Here is a 19,741-nt window from a genome sequence, read left to right as displayed (position 1 = left end):
GTGCTCAGTCCTGGTACTCCTGGACCTTAGCGCTGCTTTTGACACCATTGATCACAACATCATGTTAGACAGACTGAGGCACTGGGTGGGGATCTCTGGTACTGCCCTAGAATGGTTTTCATCCTACCTGTCAAATAGGAAGTTTTGTGTGTCTGTAAACAACTATGTCTCTTCATTCTGTCCAGTTAAATATGGTGTGCCTCAGGGTCGGTCTTAGGACCCATTTGTTTTCCTTGTATCTGCTTCCCCTTGGACATATTATCCATAAACATGGCATTTCTTTTCATATTTATGCTGATGACACACAAATATACTTGCCCGTCAGATCCACAGACCCTGGAATGCTGAGTTCACTTAACAACTGCCTTTGTGAAGTAAAAAATTGATGTCAAATAATTTCCTCCAGCTGAACTCAGACCAGAAAATCCTGGTCATCGGGTCCAGCAGATGGCAGTAATTACTGCCATCTGCTGGTTCCCTAGTAAATCACATTAAGCCTGTTGCAAAGAACCTTGGTGTCTGGTTTGATAGTAATTTAAATTTCGAGCAGCACACCACAAAGCTTGTTCAATCATGTTTTTATCAATTTAGAAATAGCAAAATCTGATCTATGTTAACTTTTAAGGACACCAAGACCATTTTACACGCCTTCATCTCATCACGCCTGGATTATTGCAACAGCCTTTTCACCTGTTTAACCCAAAAATCTATTGATCGACTCCAGACTGTCCAGAACTCAGCTGCCAGGCTTTTAACCAGAACAAAGAAATATGACCACATTACTCCTATTTTAGCTTCATTACACTGGCTCCCAGTATGTTTTAGAATTGACTTTAAAATTCTATTGATTACTTTTAAAGCTCTTCATGGCCTCTCGCCTCGTTATATTTCTGAACTTTTAGTCCCATACGCACCAGCACGTACCTTGAGATCCTCGGGCAGAGGTCTGTTGTCTGTTCCAGAGTCTCGACTGAAAACTAAAGGGGACAGAGCGTTTGCTGTCAGGGCCCCGAGGCTCTGGAACAGCCTGCCCGAGGAAATCAGGTCGGCTGAGTCAGTGAACTCTTTTAAGTCCCTTCTTAAAACATACTTTTGTAGGAGAGCCTTTCCCGATCTTATTTGACTTTATTTTATATTTATCTTAAACGTTTTAGTCTTTTCAATATTTTCATGCTTTTATCTTGTATTGTTTTTTGTATTATTGTCTTTACACGCTCTACAAATAAAGATTATTATTATTATTAAGTATGCTGTAAAACATGACACAGGATTTATTTTAAAGTATTTGGCAACCACCAGAGATAAACTGTAAAAAGCTCAGAGTAATAAAAAGGGGACGTACTGTAAAAAAAAAAAATCAAAAATTTGGGCTTATAGTTTCAAAAGTCTTTCAATGTTTAAAAAAAATCATGTTTCATATTTCTGCTTGTGGTATTCTAAAGTTAGCTTGTGGTTTCATGGCTAGGTGTGTATTTCATGTTCCGTAAGGTGAGTGCAGCTCATGAGAGATAAAAAGACATCCTGCTTACCAGTAGCTCCTTTGATTTCTGCAGTTGGTGAGGGGAGACATCTGGACCCAACTGCACTTCATCCTGGGCAGGTTCTTTCAGCTCTCTGGATGTAGACAATTGAACAATGTGTTTCGGTTGGGCCATTTCGTTAATAGGCGAACATGATGACTTAAAATCTCTTTTAGTATGAAAGTGTGGGGGGTTTTAGACCAAACCCAAATTTTCAAATGGGGTTTCCATGTTAGGTGACATGGGCAGATTTGATATACTGTATCTTCCAGCTGAATCCTGTCAGTAGTCCTGAGCTGAGAAAGACAACAAACACATTCACAGTAACATTCTGCTTTTATTGGAACAAGAGCCAGAATTCAAAGCAACACATGACAGAAGGTCCAAGTCAACGGCATTTCCACCATTTAATGATCAGAGCTTCCATCTTTAAAGGACTGGAAGTGGAAGAAGTTTACATGGAAATGAGGAATCTGTTCAATCACTTTGAATCACTTGTACAAAGTTCATTGATGGATTTATTACAAGAAGCTGAAAGATTTCTGTGATCCTGTACAGACTCAGCTGATCTGTTCTCTACCAGGAGGAGACTCTCCCTCCTACACAGAACACAGACTCACTGAGGAACCAGACCAGGACCTCCAGAACCCAAATCCAGGATAAAGAGGTTCAGTGAATGTGGTGTTGAAGGTGTGGAGGTGGATCAGTGTGTCGGAGAGACTCTGAAGAAGGACAGAGAGCCAGCAGGACAGTCCACATACACTGCTACTCTGTCAGAGACAGAGGAGGAGGAAGAAGAGAAATGAGGTCTGTTCTTTGGTTATTGTGTCTGACATAGTAACGGCCATCAGAGCAGAACAGACTCCAGGACTGATCATTCCCTCCAAGCTCACAGTCTTTACTGTCTCCTCTCCTGCTAATTCCTCTGTAACTCACTGATATATAAACTCCTCCTCTCCACTCGACCTCCCAGTAACAGCGACCAGTCAGACCATCTCTACACAGCAGCTGCTTCCAGTAGTCAAACCTGTCTGGATGTTCAGGATATGACTGATCCTCCTTCACATATGTCGCCTTCCTGTTGTTGTCAGACAGTTTGATCTCTGTTTACTGTGTTTGTGTTGATTGTGAGTTCACAGGAATCTGATGAGAGAACGAGACCAATCCAGCTGCAGTTATTGATCTATCATCTGTTCATTGATTGGCACTTTGAATGAGTGATGTCACAGTCTGAAGATGGTTGAATGTTTTCATGAATCAACTGAAAAACACACTTACACTTCCTCAGACCTGGTCTCAACCATCGGACTCCAGCAGGCTCCACCCTGAAAGGAGGAGGGGGGTCAGAGCAGCATCAAACATGGACATTACATTCCTCTCACACACATATACACAATTTGTGCATCTGGCCTGCTTCTCCCTGCTGCCCTGAAACCTCTTCACCTCTGCCACTCTGTAAACCCAGATTGTTGAATTCAACTTGTGAGTGGACAATATTTATTATTATTTTTTCAGGCGACATGCACTTGTTCCTGTCATCACTACAGCCCCACAACCACTGTCTCTGTCCTGCCAAGATGCAGACTCACACTGCACACATTAAGGCAGAGAAGACCATTATCATGTTCTCCATTCTGTTTTGTTAAAAAGTGACTGATATTGGTCCATTTTTAACATGCAGATATACGTAGGTCAAACCTATATACTAATTATTAACTATCTACCATATTCATTTATATTCAAATGAGAGAGATTGTATTAGGAATTGAGTGTTCAACATAAACTGTTTTGCATTGGACATAGAAACTATTTACAGTACAGGTGTGTAGAAAATATCCTTCAGCTGAACAGAATAATCTTAAATTACAGTGGGTTCTGGCTGCATTAACATTCAATCCAACCACACTAGTGGAACTACATCAGCCTACCGAGCCCTGAATTCCAAACCAACAACAAATTCCATTTGTAAACAGATTCTGCAGCCTGTGGATACCACTGATTCTCAATCATAAATATACAGTCTTCCTCTGTATAGCCTCTCTGCAATTAACCAAAAAGAGACAAAGTCAGACAATTAAACACAAATGGCCTACAATAAATACAAAAATTGTTTTGCCTCTGATTGGCTGGTACTCCTTTCCTCCATTGCTTTGGTTGGTTAAGGTCAATAAATGAAGTCACAAATGACAGCAGCAGTTTCAGACAGACAGATCCGCTGCTGGTTTAACAACAAAGTTCCATTCTCACATAGTTATGACATTCCTGAGTTGACGGTTACCCTGAATAATAATGAATAACTTCAGGTGGAAGAAATATCCATTCATTTTCCAATAGCATACTCAGACTCAGGTACATCCCAGCTATTTTCGGTGTGGACATTTTCGTTCTGGTCCCAGAGTTGGTCTCTGTCCTGCACCTGATCTGAAACATTCTTGGATGTGTGTTACTTTGTTGCTACTCCCACCGTACAAAACATCATGTTAACTATTTTGTAGTACAAATGATAGTATAAAAATCTGAGAGAGTGTCTGCCTTGGTGGAAAACCCACACATTGGTGATAATTCCTCCCTGTTAGACAGGTTCTTTAAAATAATTATTTGAAAATATGTTATTCATGTGGAGGTGGATCAGTGTGTCGGAGGAGACACTGCCAAGACACTGCCACTCTGTCAGTGTATGTGGTCATGAGTATGTTTTTCATGTCTGTGTTAAAGTGAAGAGATGAAGTGTGTAAATATTTTAATATCAAAGACCCTGAAGTTCCCAAGAACTAGAAGAGCCACTTACAGTCTGCACATTTCATGTATTTACAATCCATGTTTGCTGTGAAGACTATGTTCACTTGGTACGGAAGAACAGAAAATCATAAGAAAACTATTTCTCTGAGTGTACTCTCAAAGCGTAATTCAATATCCTTGAGAAATCACATTATCAGAAACAATCATTTTAAAGGTCATCAACCCAGTGGGTAAATGAATCCTGACCTGAGGGTTTCCAGTGTACAGTGTGGACTCTCCAGTCCAGCAGACAACAGCTTTAATCCTGAATCCTGCAGGTTGTTGTTACTAAGGTCCAGCATTCTCAGAGTAGAGGACTGGGAACTGAGAACTGAGGACAGAGCTTCACAGCTTCTTTCTGAGAGGTTACAGCCACTCAGTCTGGAGAGGAAATAGTCAACAAGAACACAAATAGAAAATTGTTTTAAAATATTGTGTTTGGTCTTTTGCTGATACAATGCATTCAGAACATCAAGTCAGCACATGTTCAAATCAGTGCTGCTTTATTCTAAACATCATGACCGAATCAGCAATAAACTAACATGTAACCACATAGTTTTAAACATAAATGAGGATTCCTTTCCTAGTGAGACTTCATATTTCATCATATGAAGAGTTTCTATACTGTGAAATGAGAGAGGCTGTTTCAATTAAATGGTTCTTTATCTTTATATTTAGATAAATAAATGAAATAAATTTATATATTTATTTTTTGGCATCTAGCGGTGAGGGCTGCAAATTGCAATGAATTGCAAAAAAGCTCCTCAGTAAATGCACCCCCCCCCCATCCAAGCGCGTAAGATAGCTACAGTGACCAACACAAGACAAGTTTTTTTAGATAGATATGTAAAGAAATTATTTTTACTTAATTATTCAGTAAAACTAAATGATTTTACGAAAATCTTCTAATTGTTCATCAAACAACAGCAACATCAATAATTGAATTGCTACTGATGTGGTATAATCATGTGATACATTATATTACTGTATTGTTATCATGAATTTTGTTATTCTTATTTTGTTATCTCAAAAACCATTTCATCTAGTGAAAGTATGACCACTGACAGATAACAGGAAAAAGTAAGCTTACTGTTCCTGCACCACAGTCCATAATAAACCACATGAAGTTTACAAAGGCAGGTGAGGATCAAGGCTCCTCTCCACACAGTCTTGTTGTGTTTTCCACAGGGCAGTAATGTAGACGTTTAGCTGTCTGATCTGAACTTCCATGCTGTACTGTTTTATTTTCAATAATAATCAGCCGATTGTCTCACGAACATAAGCGGCACATTTCTGTCGACAGCAAATGTAAAACACACATTGAAGACAATGTTAATGAAATTAAAATCCAACTTTATATTTCACAACACTGGCAAGGGGAAGACTACTCTTGGTGTGTCTGGCCAGCTTCTAACGTTAGCTAAAGCTATCGAACAACAGCTTTCATTTGCATCGCTAACATTGGACTAACTTAACTACTAACTTCAGCGCCACTTTAAAAACATTTGTCCTGCATCAGCTCCTTCCATCTGGAAAAATCCACACACATAATAACCTTTATTTCTGCTGTCATCTTTCTGAATCTGCCCCATCATGTTTTCGCTTCTTTAACGACAAAGATCCACACGCTGTCGACTTGTGTTAAGTGATAGGTGTAGTCATTCATTTGTCCAAATTTCACTTCTCTTCTTACTTCTAATTAACCAGAGGACTACTCAGAGACTGTATATTATTGTTATTATTTCCTCTTGACTTCTCTGTACGCATTCAATGTAGTGACGAGCATCTACACTGCCAGAATTATACAAGCAGAAGAAAAACACTGTGGTGACGAAACGCGCTCTGTGGCACTTTTAGGCTACTGTAGGAACATGGTGACGCAACAGACCAACCCGCGGTTATGTAGATAGAAATGGCTCATTCTAAGGTAATAGAAATGTAAAGGTTCATTATGTAAGGTCTTTATACACCACTAAAAACATAGTTATGGATCCTATATTGCATTTTTGTCAATAAATCTTAATAATCAGAAATATTACACACTGGACCTTTAAGACAAAGTGTAACTTGATCTGACCTCAGGGTTTCCAGTGTACAGTGTGGACTCTCCAATCCAGCAGACAGCAGCTTCGCTCCTGAATCCTGCAGGTTGTTGTTACTCAGGTCCAGCTCTCTCAGACTAGAGAACTGGTAGCTGAGAACTGAGGACAGAGCTTCACAGCTTCTCTCTGAGAGGTTACAGTCACTCAGTCTGGAGAGGACATAATCAATAAGAAGACAAGTAACATTTGTCTTAAACTGTTGAGTCTGAGATTTTAGTGATGCACTGCACTGTATATAATCTCTTATTTGCTGGTTTACATTAAACCAGCATGTTTGATATGTGGCAACTAATCATGACTGAATCAGGAATAAACAGGCAACCAGTAATTAAAAGGACATGATATCAAAACATATTAAGGTTCTCCATCTCTGCCAAAGTTCATATATTGTGCTGAACATCATGTGAATTGAATTAGAACAAAATACAGGCCACACATGATCACAGCTTCTCTCTGAGAGGTTACACAGACTCAGTCTGGAGAGACAACAGGAGGCAAACAAGTAATAACACATGTAGTTTTTCTCCAGTTGAAAGATAGCAGAGTATTTATTGATGAATAAATCCCACTTACAGAGCTTTCTTGGAGGCTTTGACAACTGGCAGCAGCCTCAGAAGAGCCTCCTCTGAAGCAGAGTATTTCTTCAGGTCAAACACATCCAGATCTTTTTCTGATGACAGTAAGATGAAGACCAGAGCTGACCACTGAGCAGGAGAGAGTTTATCTGTGGAGAGACTTCCTGAACTCAGGGACTGTTGAATCTGATCCACTAGAGAACGATCCTTCAGTTCATTCAGACAGTGGAACAGATTGATGCTTCTCTCTGCAGAGGGAGTCTTTTTGATCTTCTTCTTGATGTACTTGGCTGCTACCTGATTGGTTTTTGATCCACTTCCTGTCTGTGTCAGCAGGCCTCGTAGGAGAGTCTGATTGGTCTTTGAGTCACTTCCTGTCTGTGTCAGCAGGCCTCGTAGAGAGTCTGATTGGTCTGCAGTGAAAGTCCCAGGAGAAAGCGGAGGGACAAGTCCAGGTGTCCATTTAGACTCTGTAAGGCCTTGTTCACAGCACTCTGGTAGAAACATGCTGATGTGCACCTGAACAGTTTAGACCTCCAGGAGGTTGATTGTTTCTCTACCAGCAGATTAACACCAGAGTTGATGAAGGTCAGATGGACATGAAGAGCAGCCAGAAACTCCTGAATGCTCAGATGGACGAAGCAGAAGACCTTGTCCTGGTACAGCCCTCTCTCCTCTTTAAAGATCTGTGTGAACACTCCTGAGTACACTGAGGCTGCTCTGATATCGATGCCACACTCTGTCAGGTCTGATTCATAGAAGATCAGGTTTCCTTTCTGCAGCTGCTCAAAAGCCAGTTTTCCCAGAGACTCAATCATCTTCCTGCTCTCTGGACTCCAGTGTGGATCTGTCTCAGCTCCTCCATCATACTTGATGTTCTTCAGTTTGGACTGAACCACCAGGAAGTGGATGTACATCTCAGTCAGGGTCTTGGGCAGATCTCCTCCCTCTCTGGTCTTCAACACCTTCTCCAGAACTGTAGCAGTGATCCAGCAGAAGACTGGGATGTGGCACATGATGTGGAGGCTTTGTGATGTCTTGATGTGGGAGATGATTCTGCTGGCCTGCTCCTTATCTCTGAACCTCTTCCTGAAGTACTCCTCCTTCTGTGGATCAGTGAACCCTCTGACCTCTGTCACCATGTCAACACACCCAGGAGGGATCTGATTGGCTGCTGCAGGTCGTGTGGTTATCCAGAGGCGAGCAGAGGGAAGCAGGTTCCCCCTGATGAGGTTTGTCAGCAGCACATCCACTGAAGTGGACTCTGTAACATCAGTCAGGACCTCATTGTTGTGGAAGTCCAGAGGAAGTCGACACTCATCCAGACCGTCAAAGATGAACACAACCTGGAACTCTTCAAACCTGCAGATTCCTGCTTCTTTGGTTTCAGGAAAGAAGTGATGAACAAGTTCCACCAAGCTGTACTTTTTCTCTTTCAGCACATTCAGCTCTCTGAAAGTGAACGGAAATGTGAACTGTATGTCCTGGTTGGCTTTGTCTTCAGCCCAGTCCAGAGTGAACTTCTGTGTTAAGACTGTTTTCCCAATGCCAGCCACTCCCTTTGTCATCACTGTTCTGATTGGTTCATCTCTTCCAGGTGAGGCTTTAAAGATGTCTTCTTGTGTGATGGTTGTTTCTGGTCTGTCTGGTTTCCTGGATGCTGTTTCAATCTGTCTGACCTCATGTTCATCATTGACCTCTGCAGTCCCTCCCTCTGTGATGTAGAGCTCTGTGTAGATCTGGTTCAGAAGGGTTGGGTTTCCTGCTTTAGCAATCCCCTCAACACACACTGGAACTTCTTCTTCAGCTTAGATTTCAGCTTACGCTGACAGACTGGAGTAAGAGGTCCTGAAGGAAGATGCACCAAACCAGATCATTAAGGGGTTGATAAAGTCCATATGACAGTTTCATTTCCTCATACAGTATCTCACAAAAGTAATTACACCCCTCACATTTTTGTAAATACTTTCATACTTTTCATGTGACAACACTGAAGATTGACACTTGATACACTACTGACAATGTATAGTAGTGAGTGTACCGTTTGTAGTGTAAATTTGCTGTCCCCTCAAAATAACACATCACACAGCCATTAATGTCTAAACCGCTGGCAGCAAAAGTGAGGACACCCTCAAGTGAAAATGTCCAGATTGGGCCCAATTAGCCATTTTCCCTCCCTGGTGTCATGTGACTCATTAGTGTTACAAGGTCTCAGGAGTGAATGGGGAGCAGGTGTGTTAAATTTGGTATTGTCGCTCTCACACTGCCTCATACTTGTCACTGGCATTTCAACATGGCACCTCATGGCAAAGAACTCACTGAGGATCTGAAAAAAGAATGGTTGCGCTACTTAAAGATGGCCTAGGCTGTAAGAAGATTGCCAAGACCCTGAAACTGAGCTGCAGGCACAGTGTCAACAGGACAGGTTCCACTCAGAACAGGCCTTGCCATGGTCGACCAAAGAAGTTGAGCACACGTGCTCATATCCAAAGGTTGTCTTTTGGAAATAGACGTATAAGTGCTGGCATCATTGCTGCAGAGGTTGAAGGGGTGGGGGGGTCAGCCTATCAGTGATCTGAGCCTATCAGATCACTGATAGGCTGACCATATCAGTATGGTCTGAGCCTATGCTCAGACCATACACCACACACTGCATCAAACTGGTCTGCATGGCTGTCGTCCCAGAAGGAAGCCTCTTCTAAAGATGACGCACAAGAAAGCCCGCAAACAGTTTGCTGAAGACAAGCAGACTGAGGACCTGGTTTACTGGGTCCATGTCCTGTGATCTGATGAGACAAAGATAAACTTATTTGGTTCAGATGGTGTCAGGCGTGTGTGGCAGCTACCAGCTGAGGAGTACAAAGTTTAGTGTGTCTTGCCTACAGTCAAGCATGGTGGTGGGAGTGTCCTGGTCTGGGGCTGCATAAATGCTGCCGGCACTGAGGAGCTACAGTTCATTGAGGGAACCGTGAAAGCCAAAATGTACTATGACATAATGAAGCAGAGCAGGATCATCTCCCTTCGGAGACTGGGCCGCAGGGTAGTATTCCAAAATGATAATGACCCCAAACCTCCACCACCTCCAAGACGACCACTGCCTTGCTAAAGAAGCTGAGGGTTAAGGTGACCTAAACCCTCTTTAGCAACTGTGGGGCTCCTCAAATGGAAGGTGGAGGAGTGCAAGGTCTCTAACATCCACCAGCTCAGTGATGTTGTCATGGAAGAGTGGAAGACGACTCCAGTGGCAACCTGTGAAGCTCAGGTGAACTCAATGCCCAAGAGGCTTAAGGCAGTGCTGGAAAATAATGGTGGTCACAGAAAATATTGACAATTTGGACATTTTCAATTAGGGTGTCCTCACTTTTGTTGCCAGTGGTTTAGACATTAATGGCTGTGTTGTACACAGCTGCACACTCACTACTTTACATTGTAGCAAAGTGTCATTTCTTCAGTGTTGTCACATGAAAAGATTAGGGCTGGGCAACGCATTAATTCATTAATGCCGACAATTATTTTTATCACACGTTAGCGCAGTTTTAAAAAAATTATTATTTTGAAAGTCTGTTGCTCACTGGCTCTGAATACACATACAGTCAAACAGGTCACAGGAGGGGGGATGTTGATCAGCCTGCAAATCATCCACCCAAACAAGCAGACTATGCTGTCATCTTTTTTCCGCGATCCGTTATCACGGCAGCAGCTCAGCCGCTTGCCTGTTAATGACGCAGCCTATCAAAAAACACAAACAACCGAAACCAACACCTGCACCCTGTGATCAATGCTGCTTTAATGTTCTAACCTTAGCAGGTTAGATTACGTTACTGCTCCCTGATAAAAGAAAAAATGTTTCTGCTGATACATGTTCAGAAAACCCCCCAAAGAAAACTGGACTCTGATGGGTACTTGTTTTAACAAGCTAGATAAAGGGTAATGCCCTGGCAATGGCAAATAGCTTTGGTTTAATATTTGATTTGATTACATTAATGTTTAAGTTGAGATTTACAAGAAATATTTTATTGCTACTGTGTAAAGGGAATACTGCTGGTAAAAAGCTCCTTATTTGTTAAGTTGTTAAGTGTTTGCAAACCACATGTTATTGCACTTGTGTATATAGCAGTACACTTAAATTAAAACTGCACAACACACTACTTTAGAATTCATTATTAAATTTTGCGAGTAACAATGCCATTAATCGCAATTAATCGCAAGAAAATCATGCGATTAAAAATATTAATCGTTGCCCAGCACTAGAAAAGATATAATCAAATATTTACAAAAATGTCAGGGGTGTACTCTCTTTTGTGAGACACTAACACATTTTGATACTATCTTGAAAAGGTCATTCATTCATTAGACTGGTCTTTGTGCACTTATTCTCTGGATCCTGTCTTTTCTGACAGATAGACACCAGAGGTCACCTCAGTTCTTCCAATGCTCTGTAATCACACTGATTCTGTATACACTATATACTAACGACTGCAGGACCATTAATATTAAATATTCTGACGACACCGTGATCATGGAAACCACTAATTCACTAGTTACAGAGTTACAGACTGAGATGGACATTTTTGTGGAGTGGTGCAAGTAGAACAGTCTTGACCTCAACCCCTCTAAAACAAAGGAACTGGTTGTTGACTTCCGCAAAGATGTTTTCATCATCCCCACTCTGTTAGTCAACAACCAGCCAATAGAAAGGGTTGAATCATACAGATACCTCAGGATACACACACATTTTCTCCAAGTGTCAGCAGTGCCTCTTTTTCTTGAGGAAGCTCCGCAGAGTTCAGGTTCACCAGTCAGTCCTGATAGCTTTCTACAAATGCTTCATTGAATCTGTAATAATCTTTAATATATCAGCCTGGTTTGGATCATTATCCAACATCCATCGCAACACACTAAACAAAATCATAACAATGAGCAGTAAAATAATCGGACATGTGCAGGAACCACTTATTGGTATTTACAACAGGAGGACTAAAATAAAAGGAACTCAACCAGCCTCACACACTGCACAGCCACCACAGTCTTCTACCCTCAGGCCAGAAATCCAGATCACTCACATTCAGGACTAAGAAAGCCATGACAAGTTTTGTGCCCATCTCCATCACAAACGGTGATGAATGGTGGACTAACTTCTTCATGTGTACAGTGGGTACAGAAAGTATTCAGACCCCTTTAAATTTTTCACTCTTTGTTTCATTGCAGCCATTTTCCAAAAATCAAAAAAGTTCATTTTATTTCTCAGTAATGTACACTCAGCACCACATCTTGACAGAAAAAAACAGAAATGTAGAAATTTTTGCAAATTTATTAAAAAAGAAAAACTGAAATATCACATGGTCATAAGTATTCAGACCCTTTGCTCAGTATTTAGTAGAAGCACCCTTTTGATCTAATACAGCCATGAGTCGTTTTGGGAAAGATGCAACAAGTTTTTCACATCTGGATTTGGGTATCCTCTGCCATTCCTCCTTGCAGATCCTCTCCAGTTCTGTCAGGTTGGATGGTAAACGTTGGTGGACAGCCATTTTCAGGTCTCTCCAGAGATGCTCAATTGGGTTTAAGTCAGGGCTCTGGCTGGGCCATTCAAGAACAGCCACGGAGTTGTTGTGAAGCCACTCCTTCGTTATTTTAGCGGTGCGCTTAGGGTCATTGTCTTGTTGGAAGGTAAACCTTCGGCCCAGTCTGAGGTCCAGAGCACTCTGGAAAAGGTTTTCGTCCAGGATATCCCTGTACTTGGCCGCATTCATCTTTCCCTCGATTGCAACCAGTCGTCCTGTCCCTGCAGCTGAAAAACACCCCCACAGCATGATGCTGCCACCACCATGCTTCACTGTTGAGACTGTATTGGACAGGTGATGAGCAGTGCCTGGTGATTGCTGCAGTGATGGTTGACTTACTACAACTTTCTCCCATCTCCCGACTGCATCTCTGGAGCTCAGCCACAGTGACCTTTGGGTTCTTCTTTACCTCTCTCACCAAGGATCTTCTCCCCCGATAGCTCAGTTTGGCCGGACGGCCAGCTCTAGGAAGGGTTCTGGTCGTCCCAAACGTCTTCACTATGAGGATTATGGAGGCCACTGTGCTCTTAGGAACCTTAAGTGCAGCAGAAATTTTTTGTAACCTTGGCCAGATCTGTGCCTTGCCACAATTCTGTCTCTGAGCTCTTCAGGCAGTTCCTTTGACCTCATGATTCTCATTTGCTCTGACATGCACTGTGAGCTGTAAGGTCTTATATAGACAGGTGTGTGGCTTTCCTAATCAAGTCCAATCAGTATAATCAAACACAGCTGGACTCAAATGAAGGTGTAGAACCATCTCAAGGATGATCAGAAGAAATAGACAGCACCTGAGTTAAATATGAGTGTCACGGCAAAGGGTCTGAATACTTATGACCATGTGATATTTCAGTTTTTCTTTTTAATAAATTTGCAAAACTTTCTACATTTCTGTTTTTTTCTGTCAAGATGGGGTGCTGAGTGTACATTACTGAGAAATAAAATGAACTTTTTGATTTTTGGAAAATGGCTGCAATGAAACAAAGAGTGAAAATTTAAAGGGGTCTGAATACTTTCCGTACCCACTGTATGTCCATGTGTGTGCGGATTGAAGATTTATTTGATTTCTTTATTTATCTATTTTTAACTCCATCGTCTTAGTGCTTACTGCCTATTTATCATATATTTATTGTGCCTTTGAAGCTTTACTTATTTACTTACAATCTTCTGTCTATATGTAATGTGTGATGTAAATTATATGTAAATTGTGCTGCGTTTGTGGAACGGTACACGCACTGATGCCCAGCTCAAATCAAGTTGCCAACGGATAAATAATGTTCTTTTAATTGAATTAAATTGAATTTTCCTCCATCTGCTGAGCCATCAGTAAATGTCCCGTTTATCCAGCAGCTTAAATCTTTAGAGAAATCCTCTTACTGCTCTGCAGACGCTCAGCCAGCTCCTCCTGCTTCATTCTCCTCAGGAAGTGCAGTGTGATCTTCAGAAATGCCTCTCTGCTGCTCCTCCTCTGCTCCTCCTCCTCACCGTCCAACACCTCCTCATCCTCCCTCTGACTCTCTAAGCATTCTGGGTAATCTGAACTCAGACCCTTCTGGATCTTCTTCAGCTCGTTCTTCACAAAAGTGACAATGTTCTCCTCCAGCAGCTGGAACAGAATATTATATGAAGGACACAATCAAAGTCAAATCATGGAACCAAACATCAGATCCATGTTGGACAGACTGACAATCCACTGGTCTAAAAAGTGCAGCGTGGAGATTATTGTGAACAGAATAGATGGAAAAGTAGTTGTTGTACATGTACAGACCATAAATATGGAGTCCAGGTGTGTTTGATGCTGCTGGGCAGACTGACCACTGGGAACCTCTGAGCTCTCCTGGTGGACTCTGTGGAGGAATCATGAAGAGTTAGCTCACATTATGTCTGTCCACACAGAGACAGACACAAGGTAAAGGCAGTCGCTTTGGAGCTGCTCAACAGTCAGAACGTGTGTGTGGAGAAAATGTTCAACTGAAGCCAAGAGCTGAAGACTGCTTCTACTGGTTCTACTGCTTCTACTGGTTCTACTGCTTCTACTGGTTCTACTGCTTCTACTGCTTCTACTGCTTCTACTGGTTCTACTGGTTCTACTGGGCAGCTTAATATAAATAATATAAATGTATGTGAAGAAGAACGATGCTGAAAATAAACACACAGCTTTAATAAAACTTCTCTGGATAAATAACAGTTAAACATGAATCAGTCAGAGTTTAATGGGATTAACAGCTGACCTCTCTGCAGCAGACGGTCGGCCTCCTTTAAAATCAATGAAGCGATTATTTGACTGGTCACTCTTGAAGGACACACAGCTGGGCTCAGGTTCAGGAGAATTGTGTCTCTGATGGATCCTGATAGAAAACCGAATGAATATCTTCAGTATATGGGCCGGTATGAGACTTCCACAGTATGATAATCTTAAGCAAATATATTAAGGTTTCACGGTATCACTTGCTGCAATTTCAGCTCCAAAATGTAATATTTTTTAAATGTCTGGATAAAAAAAAAAAAAAAAATTCATTAAACACAATACATTTTCTTTTAAGCAACGACATATACTTATTCTGGAGAAACTGAATAATGATCTTATTACATCAGACAAAGGAATTGTCTCTGTACAGATCTTAGTTCATATCCTATTACAGAGACTGGAACACACTTAATTGGTGGCTGGTTTAAAGGTTCTGTGTGTAATATTTCTGAGGATCTCTTGACAGAAATACAAGATCCATAACTATGTTTTCATAGGTGTGTAAAGACCTTATACAATGAACCGTTATGTTTTTATTACCTTAGATCGAGACATTTCTATCTACATACAAAGCAGGTCCTCTGACATTGAAGTCACCATGTCGCACCTCCTTGTTTCTACAGTAGCCTGGGCTACTGTAGAAACATGTCGTAAGCTCAAGTTCAGTGAACGTTTTTGATATGATTGAAGATGCTTGAATATAATCACTTAAACATTTGATCTAACTCTGTATATCTCATTCTCTTTTTAAAAGATCATGTTCTGACCATGTTCTCATCTGTGACACCACGATGGTGGAACGAGCTACCGCACGCCATCAGAGCAGGGGGCGTCCCTCTCTGACTTCAAGAAGCTCTTGAAAACTCATCTCTTCTGAGAAAAACTTCCTCTTATAACACCTCTAACTCCTAACCTCTAACATGCACTTCCTGTGCTCTTCTTCTTCTATCCCCTACAATGATCTTGTATTGATTGCACTTTTTGTTAACCTAGGTATTTACCCCATTGATGTGATATGTGCCGTTAGCGCTTACTAGAATGTATTAGTGCTCTTACTAGTGTGTATTGCTGCTTTTATAATATGTATTGTCAGTCATAGATCTCGTGCTGTATTTTATGCTCTGTTAATGATTGTATGTTGTTCCTCAAATGTAAGTCGCTTTGGATAAAAGCGTCTGCCAAATGAGTAAATGTAATGTAATGTAATATAAAAGGCAATTTTTTGTGTCTAGCCTAGCCTATGATTGGTGTAGGCTATTTCTTGGGAGTTTCTGAGGGTGCACTCACAGCCATGTTCAAAAACTCAGTGTTAATGGTCAGTCCCAAATTCTTGTATTTTGTAATGTGGATAAAATCTATACCTAGTTTGGTACCGTTTCATCAACAAATAAGGTTAGTCTACAAGATGAACGGTCCGGTGGTTTGCATGAACAGGTTGTCCTGGGATTGAGTCAAATTTCTGGCCTGAATTACTGGGCCAGTCCGCCCCTGACTGAGAGAGTGTACATGGCTTAGATTTAGCAAAAACCCAAACACCATGGACTGTATCTGCTGCTCTATATGTGGTCCACAACATGCAGGGACAACCAAATTTGCTGAGGCAACGTTCACCTTAATGAAGCACCACAGCAGCTTTAGATACTCAAATGAAACAGCACTGCCACTTCCAGCATTTACATTTGTTTAAGCAACCTTCAGTAAAAATGTGACTATAAACTAAAATAAAACAGCACATTGTAGTTTCTGTGTTTATTATGAAAGCATTTACCAGTAATCCAGTTCAAATGAGGAAAATGTGAAAAATTGCGTTGCAGGTGGATTTAAGGTGTGCGCCCCTACATTTTCTGCCTGTGACCCTATGTTCAGTTAGGCGCCACAATGCTCCTAGTAAGAAAAGTTAGTCTGGAGCCCTGCAGGTGTTCCTGGCTCTGGAGTCTGGACCTGTGGGGGGGAACACCCTGGACAGGTCGGCAGTCCATCACAGGGCCACACATAGACAGACAACCACTCACACCTAAGGACAATTTAGGGTCACCAGTTAACTTAGGAGGAAGCCAGAGCACCCGGAGAGAACCCACGCAGACATGGGGAGAACATGCAAACTCCACACAGAAAGCCTGGGACAAACGGGGACACATAAATCAGTCAGAGTTTAATGGGATTAACAGCTGACCTCTCTGCAGCAGACGGTCGGCTTCCTTTAAAATCAATGAGGCTTTGCTTTGACTGGTCACTCTTGAAGGACACACAGCTGGGCTCAGGTCCAGGTCCATCAGAGGCTGGTCTCCCATAGATCCTGTTAGACAGAGAGGAAGACCACCAGGGATGAAAATGTCATTTTTAGCCTTCAGCCACAGAAGCTTCTGGAGAAACTGGCAGCTCTCAACAAGAAAAGGATCAAAGTTCACTAAAAGCTGAAGCTGAATGATGTCAGTCTGTGTATCATCGTTTCATTTCCAGCAAATATTGGACCAAACCAGGACTAAATGTTCTGATCTCTGAGCAGATCTTACTGTTCCTGACAGATACCAAACTTAACTGTGGCTCCATCAGCAGCAGCTCTGTTGGCCTGTATTCTAACGTTTGCATTACTAGACTCACCACAAATATCCTGACTGCTATTTACAGACTTTGGTAGGTGAAGCATTTTAGGACAAAATCCAAAGAGGAAGTTTCAGACTAAAGTTGTTGTTGTTGTTTAGGGACAGACTGGAAAACATGTGGACCTGTCCTTTAATCCTAATCTGGCTCTGACCTTCATCATCATTCTAGGAGAACATGGACATTAGAAGGACAACTGGTCAGACTGGATTTAATGAGGACAAACATCAGCAGTGAGCAACATGAGGAGGGAGACATGAACATTTAGCTCTGATTGGCCAACGCTGTTTAATACTGACACATACTCACTGTCTGTCAGACACATGTCCTCGCTTAAAATAAATGGGTTGACCCATTGACCGGTCACTCTTGAAGGAGACACAGCTGGGCTCAGGTCCAGGTCCAGGTCCAGGTCCAGGTCCAGCAGAGTCTGGTCCCTGCTGCTGCTCTGGGCTTCAACACAACACACAGAGCTTTGAGAGTGAATAATGATGGTGGAGTGATTTGAGTCCTGGACAGTTAGAGATCCTCATCTCACCTCTGAGCTTTGGTCTGGCTGTCATGTTCCCCACACAGAGTGCTTTTAGAGGGAGGGACTCCTCCTCTCTGTCCTCACACTGACTCATGCTGCTCAACTCACATCCACTTTCACCTGGAGAGGAAACACAAATCATTCATCTGCACATCAACTCAAATCCTCCTTTCCATCATTTCTCCTGGAAAAAGATCAGCTGCTCCTCCACTGATTGGCTGCTAGTTTCTGTTTCATATCAGTGGCAGCTGAATGCAGTCAGACAGCAGCGTGAGGCAGAGGAAGCTGCCATCAGCTGCTGGACTTCTACTATCAGTCCACTAGATGGAGGCATGAAGCTGCAGCCCAGCACACACACCTGCATGGAGGAGCGGACATTCATTGTGAATTTTAATTTTTTTTAGTAAGATATTGTGTTAGAGATGCTAAATCTTAACTATTTCTATGTCTGTTTGTTTTTTAATTTGTCCTTAAAATGCCATGTCCATAATTATTCATACCCCCTAACAAAAGTCTCAGTAATCAATCAAGGCTTTCTTTGCCATCACAACGGTTCATATGATTGCAAGGCTTTTTGCATGTCTCCACTGGGATTTTGGACCTCTCCTGTAGTGCGATGATCTTCATGTCTCTGAGGTTGGAAGGCCTCCTCTCCATCACTCGGATCTGTAGATTCGGGATGGGATTCAGGTCTGGACTCTGGCTGGGCCCCTTCAACAGGTTCTTATTGTTGTCTGTTAAACATTTCTTGACCACTCTGGCTGCATGTTTCGAAACATTGTCTTGTTGGAAGATCCAAAGCTGCCCAAGGCCAAGATCTTCTGCAGACTGACGTTTTCCTCCAGAATCTTAATGTAGTGCTCTGTTTTCATGATGCCATTTACTTCAATAAGTTTGTCTGGTACATTGGCTGAAAAACACCCCCAAAGTACTACTCCACCATGCTTGACTGTGGGGACGGTGTTCTTGGGGTTGAATGCTTCTCCTTTCTTTCACCAAACAAAAGCCACATCCCTCTGTCCAAACAACTCAACATTCGTCTCATCCGACCACAGAACTGATGACCAAAAGCTTTCTAATTTGTCCAGGCGAGCTGTTGTGTGCCTGTCTTGGAGAAGTGGAGTCCTCCGTGGTTGGCGTCAATACAGACCAGCCTTGTGCAGTGTACGCTGGGTTGTTTGCCTTTAGATGTTGGTACCAGAGTTGCTCAGATTCATCAGGATGGCCTTGGTGGGGATCCTTGGATTCTTCTTGGCCTCTCGCACTACAATTCTTGCCAGCGCAGACTTCCTACAAAACCCTTTACATTAGATTTATTATTGACACTTTTACAAAGCGACCTGCACGCCTCTGGAAAAACTGTCTTGCTCAGGGACACAATCAAAGGCAGGCGTTTTATCCACTGAGCCATCACCACCCTCTGTAGGTGATTTATAGGTGATAAGAAACTCTCTCACAGTAGAACTTACAAGACCATTACAGATGGTATAGAAACTTGCATTTTCTCAAAACTTTGCAAAAATATCAAGGGGTATAATTTTGATTACAAATTTTGAAAACATAGAAATAGTTCAGATGTATCATTAACATCTCTAACACATTATCTTACGGTCTATGTCATTTCCAGCTATATGAAACTCATTAGTAAAATTAAAACTCACTATGAATCAAAATTTGGGAATGAATAATTGTTCTGGGTTTTATTTCTCCCTTTAAGTTTAATGCATCTGAATTTACAGGTGAATCTTTAAGTCAAAAATTTAAAAGTTCATACTGTAAAACTTCAATTAATAGCCGCCTACCCTGTTTCGTGGCCTGGTGTGG

General features: G+C 41.8%; 1 pseudogene; it reads right to left on the bottom strand.

The window, feature by feature from the left end:
* LOC119891855 overlaps nt 1–17,967 on the bottom strand; it is a 19,706-nt pseudogene extending 1,739 nt beyond the window's left edge.
* Between the last annotated feature and the right edge of the window lie 1,774 nt (nt 17,968–19,741).

Source organism: Micropterus salmoides, unplaced genomic scaffold (genome assembly GCF_014851395.1).
Source record: "Micropterus salmoides isolate LMB-PRFRI ecotype aquatic unplaced genomic scaffold, ASM1485139v1 Ms_hic_scaffold_1, whole genome shotgun sequence".
Lineage (NCBI taxonomy): Eukaryota > Metazoa > Chordata > Actinopteri > Centrarchiformes > Centrarchidae > Micropterus > Micropterus salmoides.
This window is presented reverse-complemented; position numbering and strand designations above follow the sequence as displayed.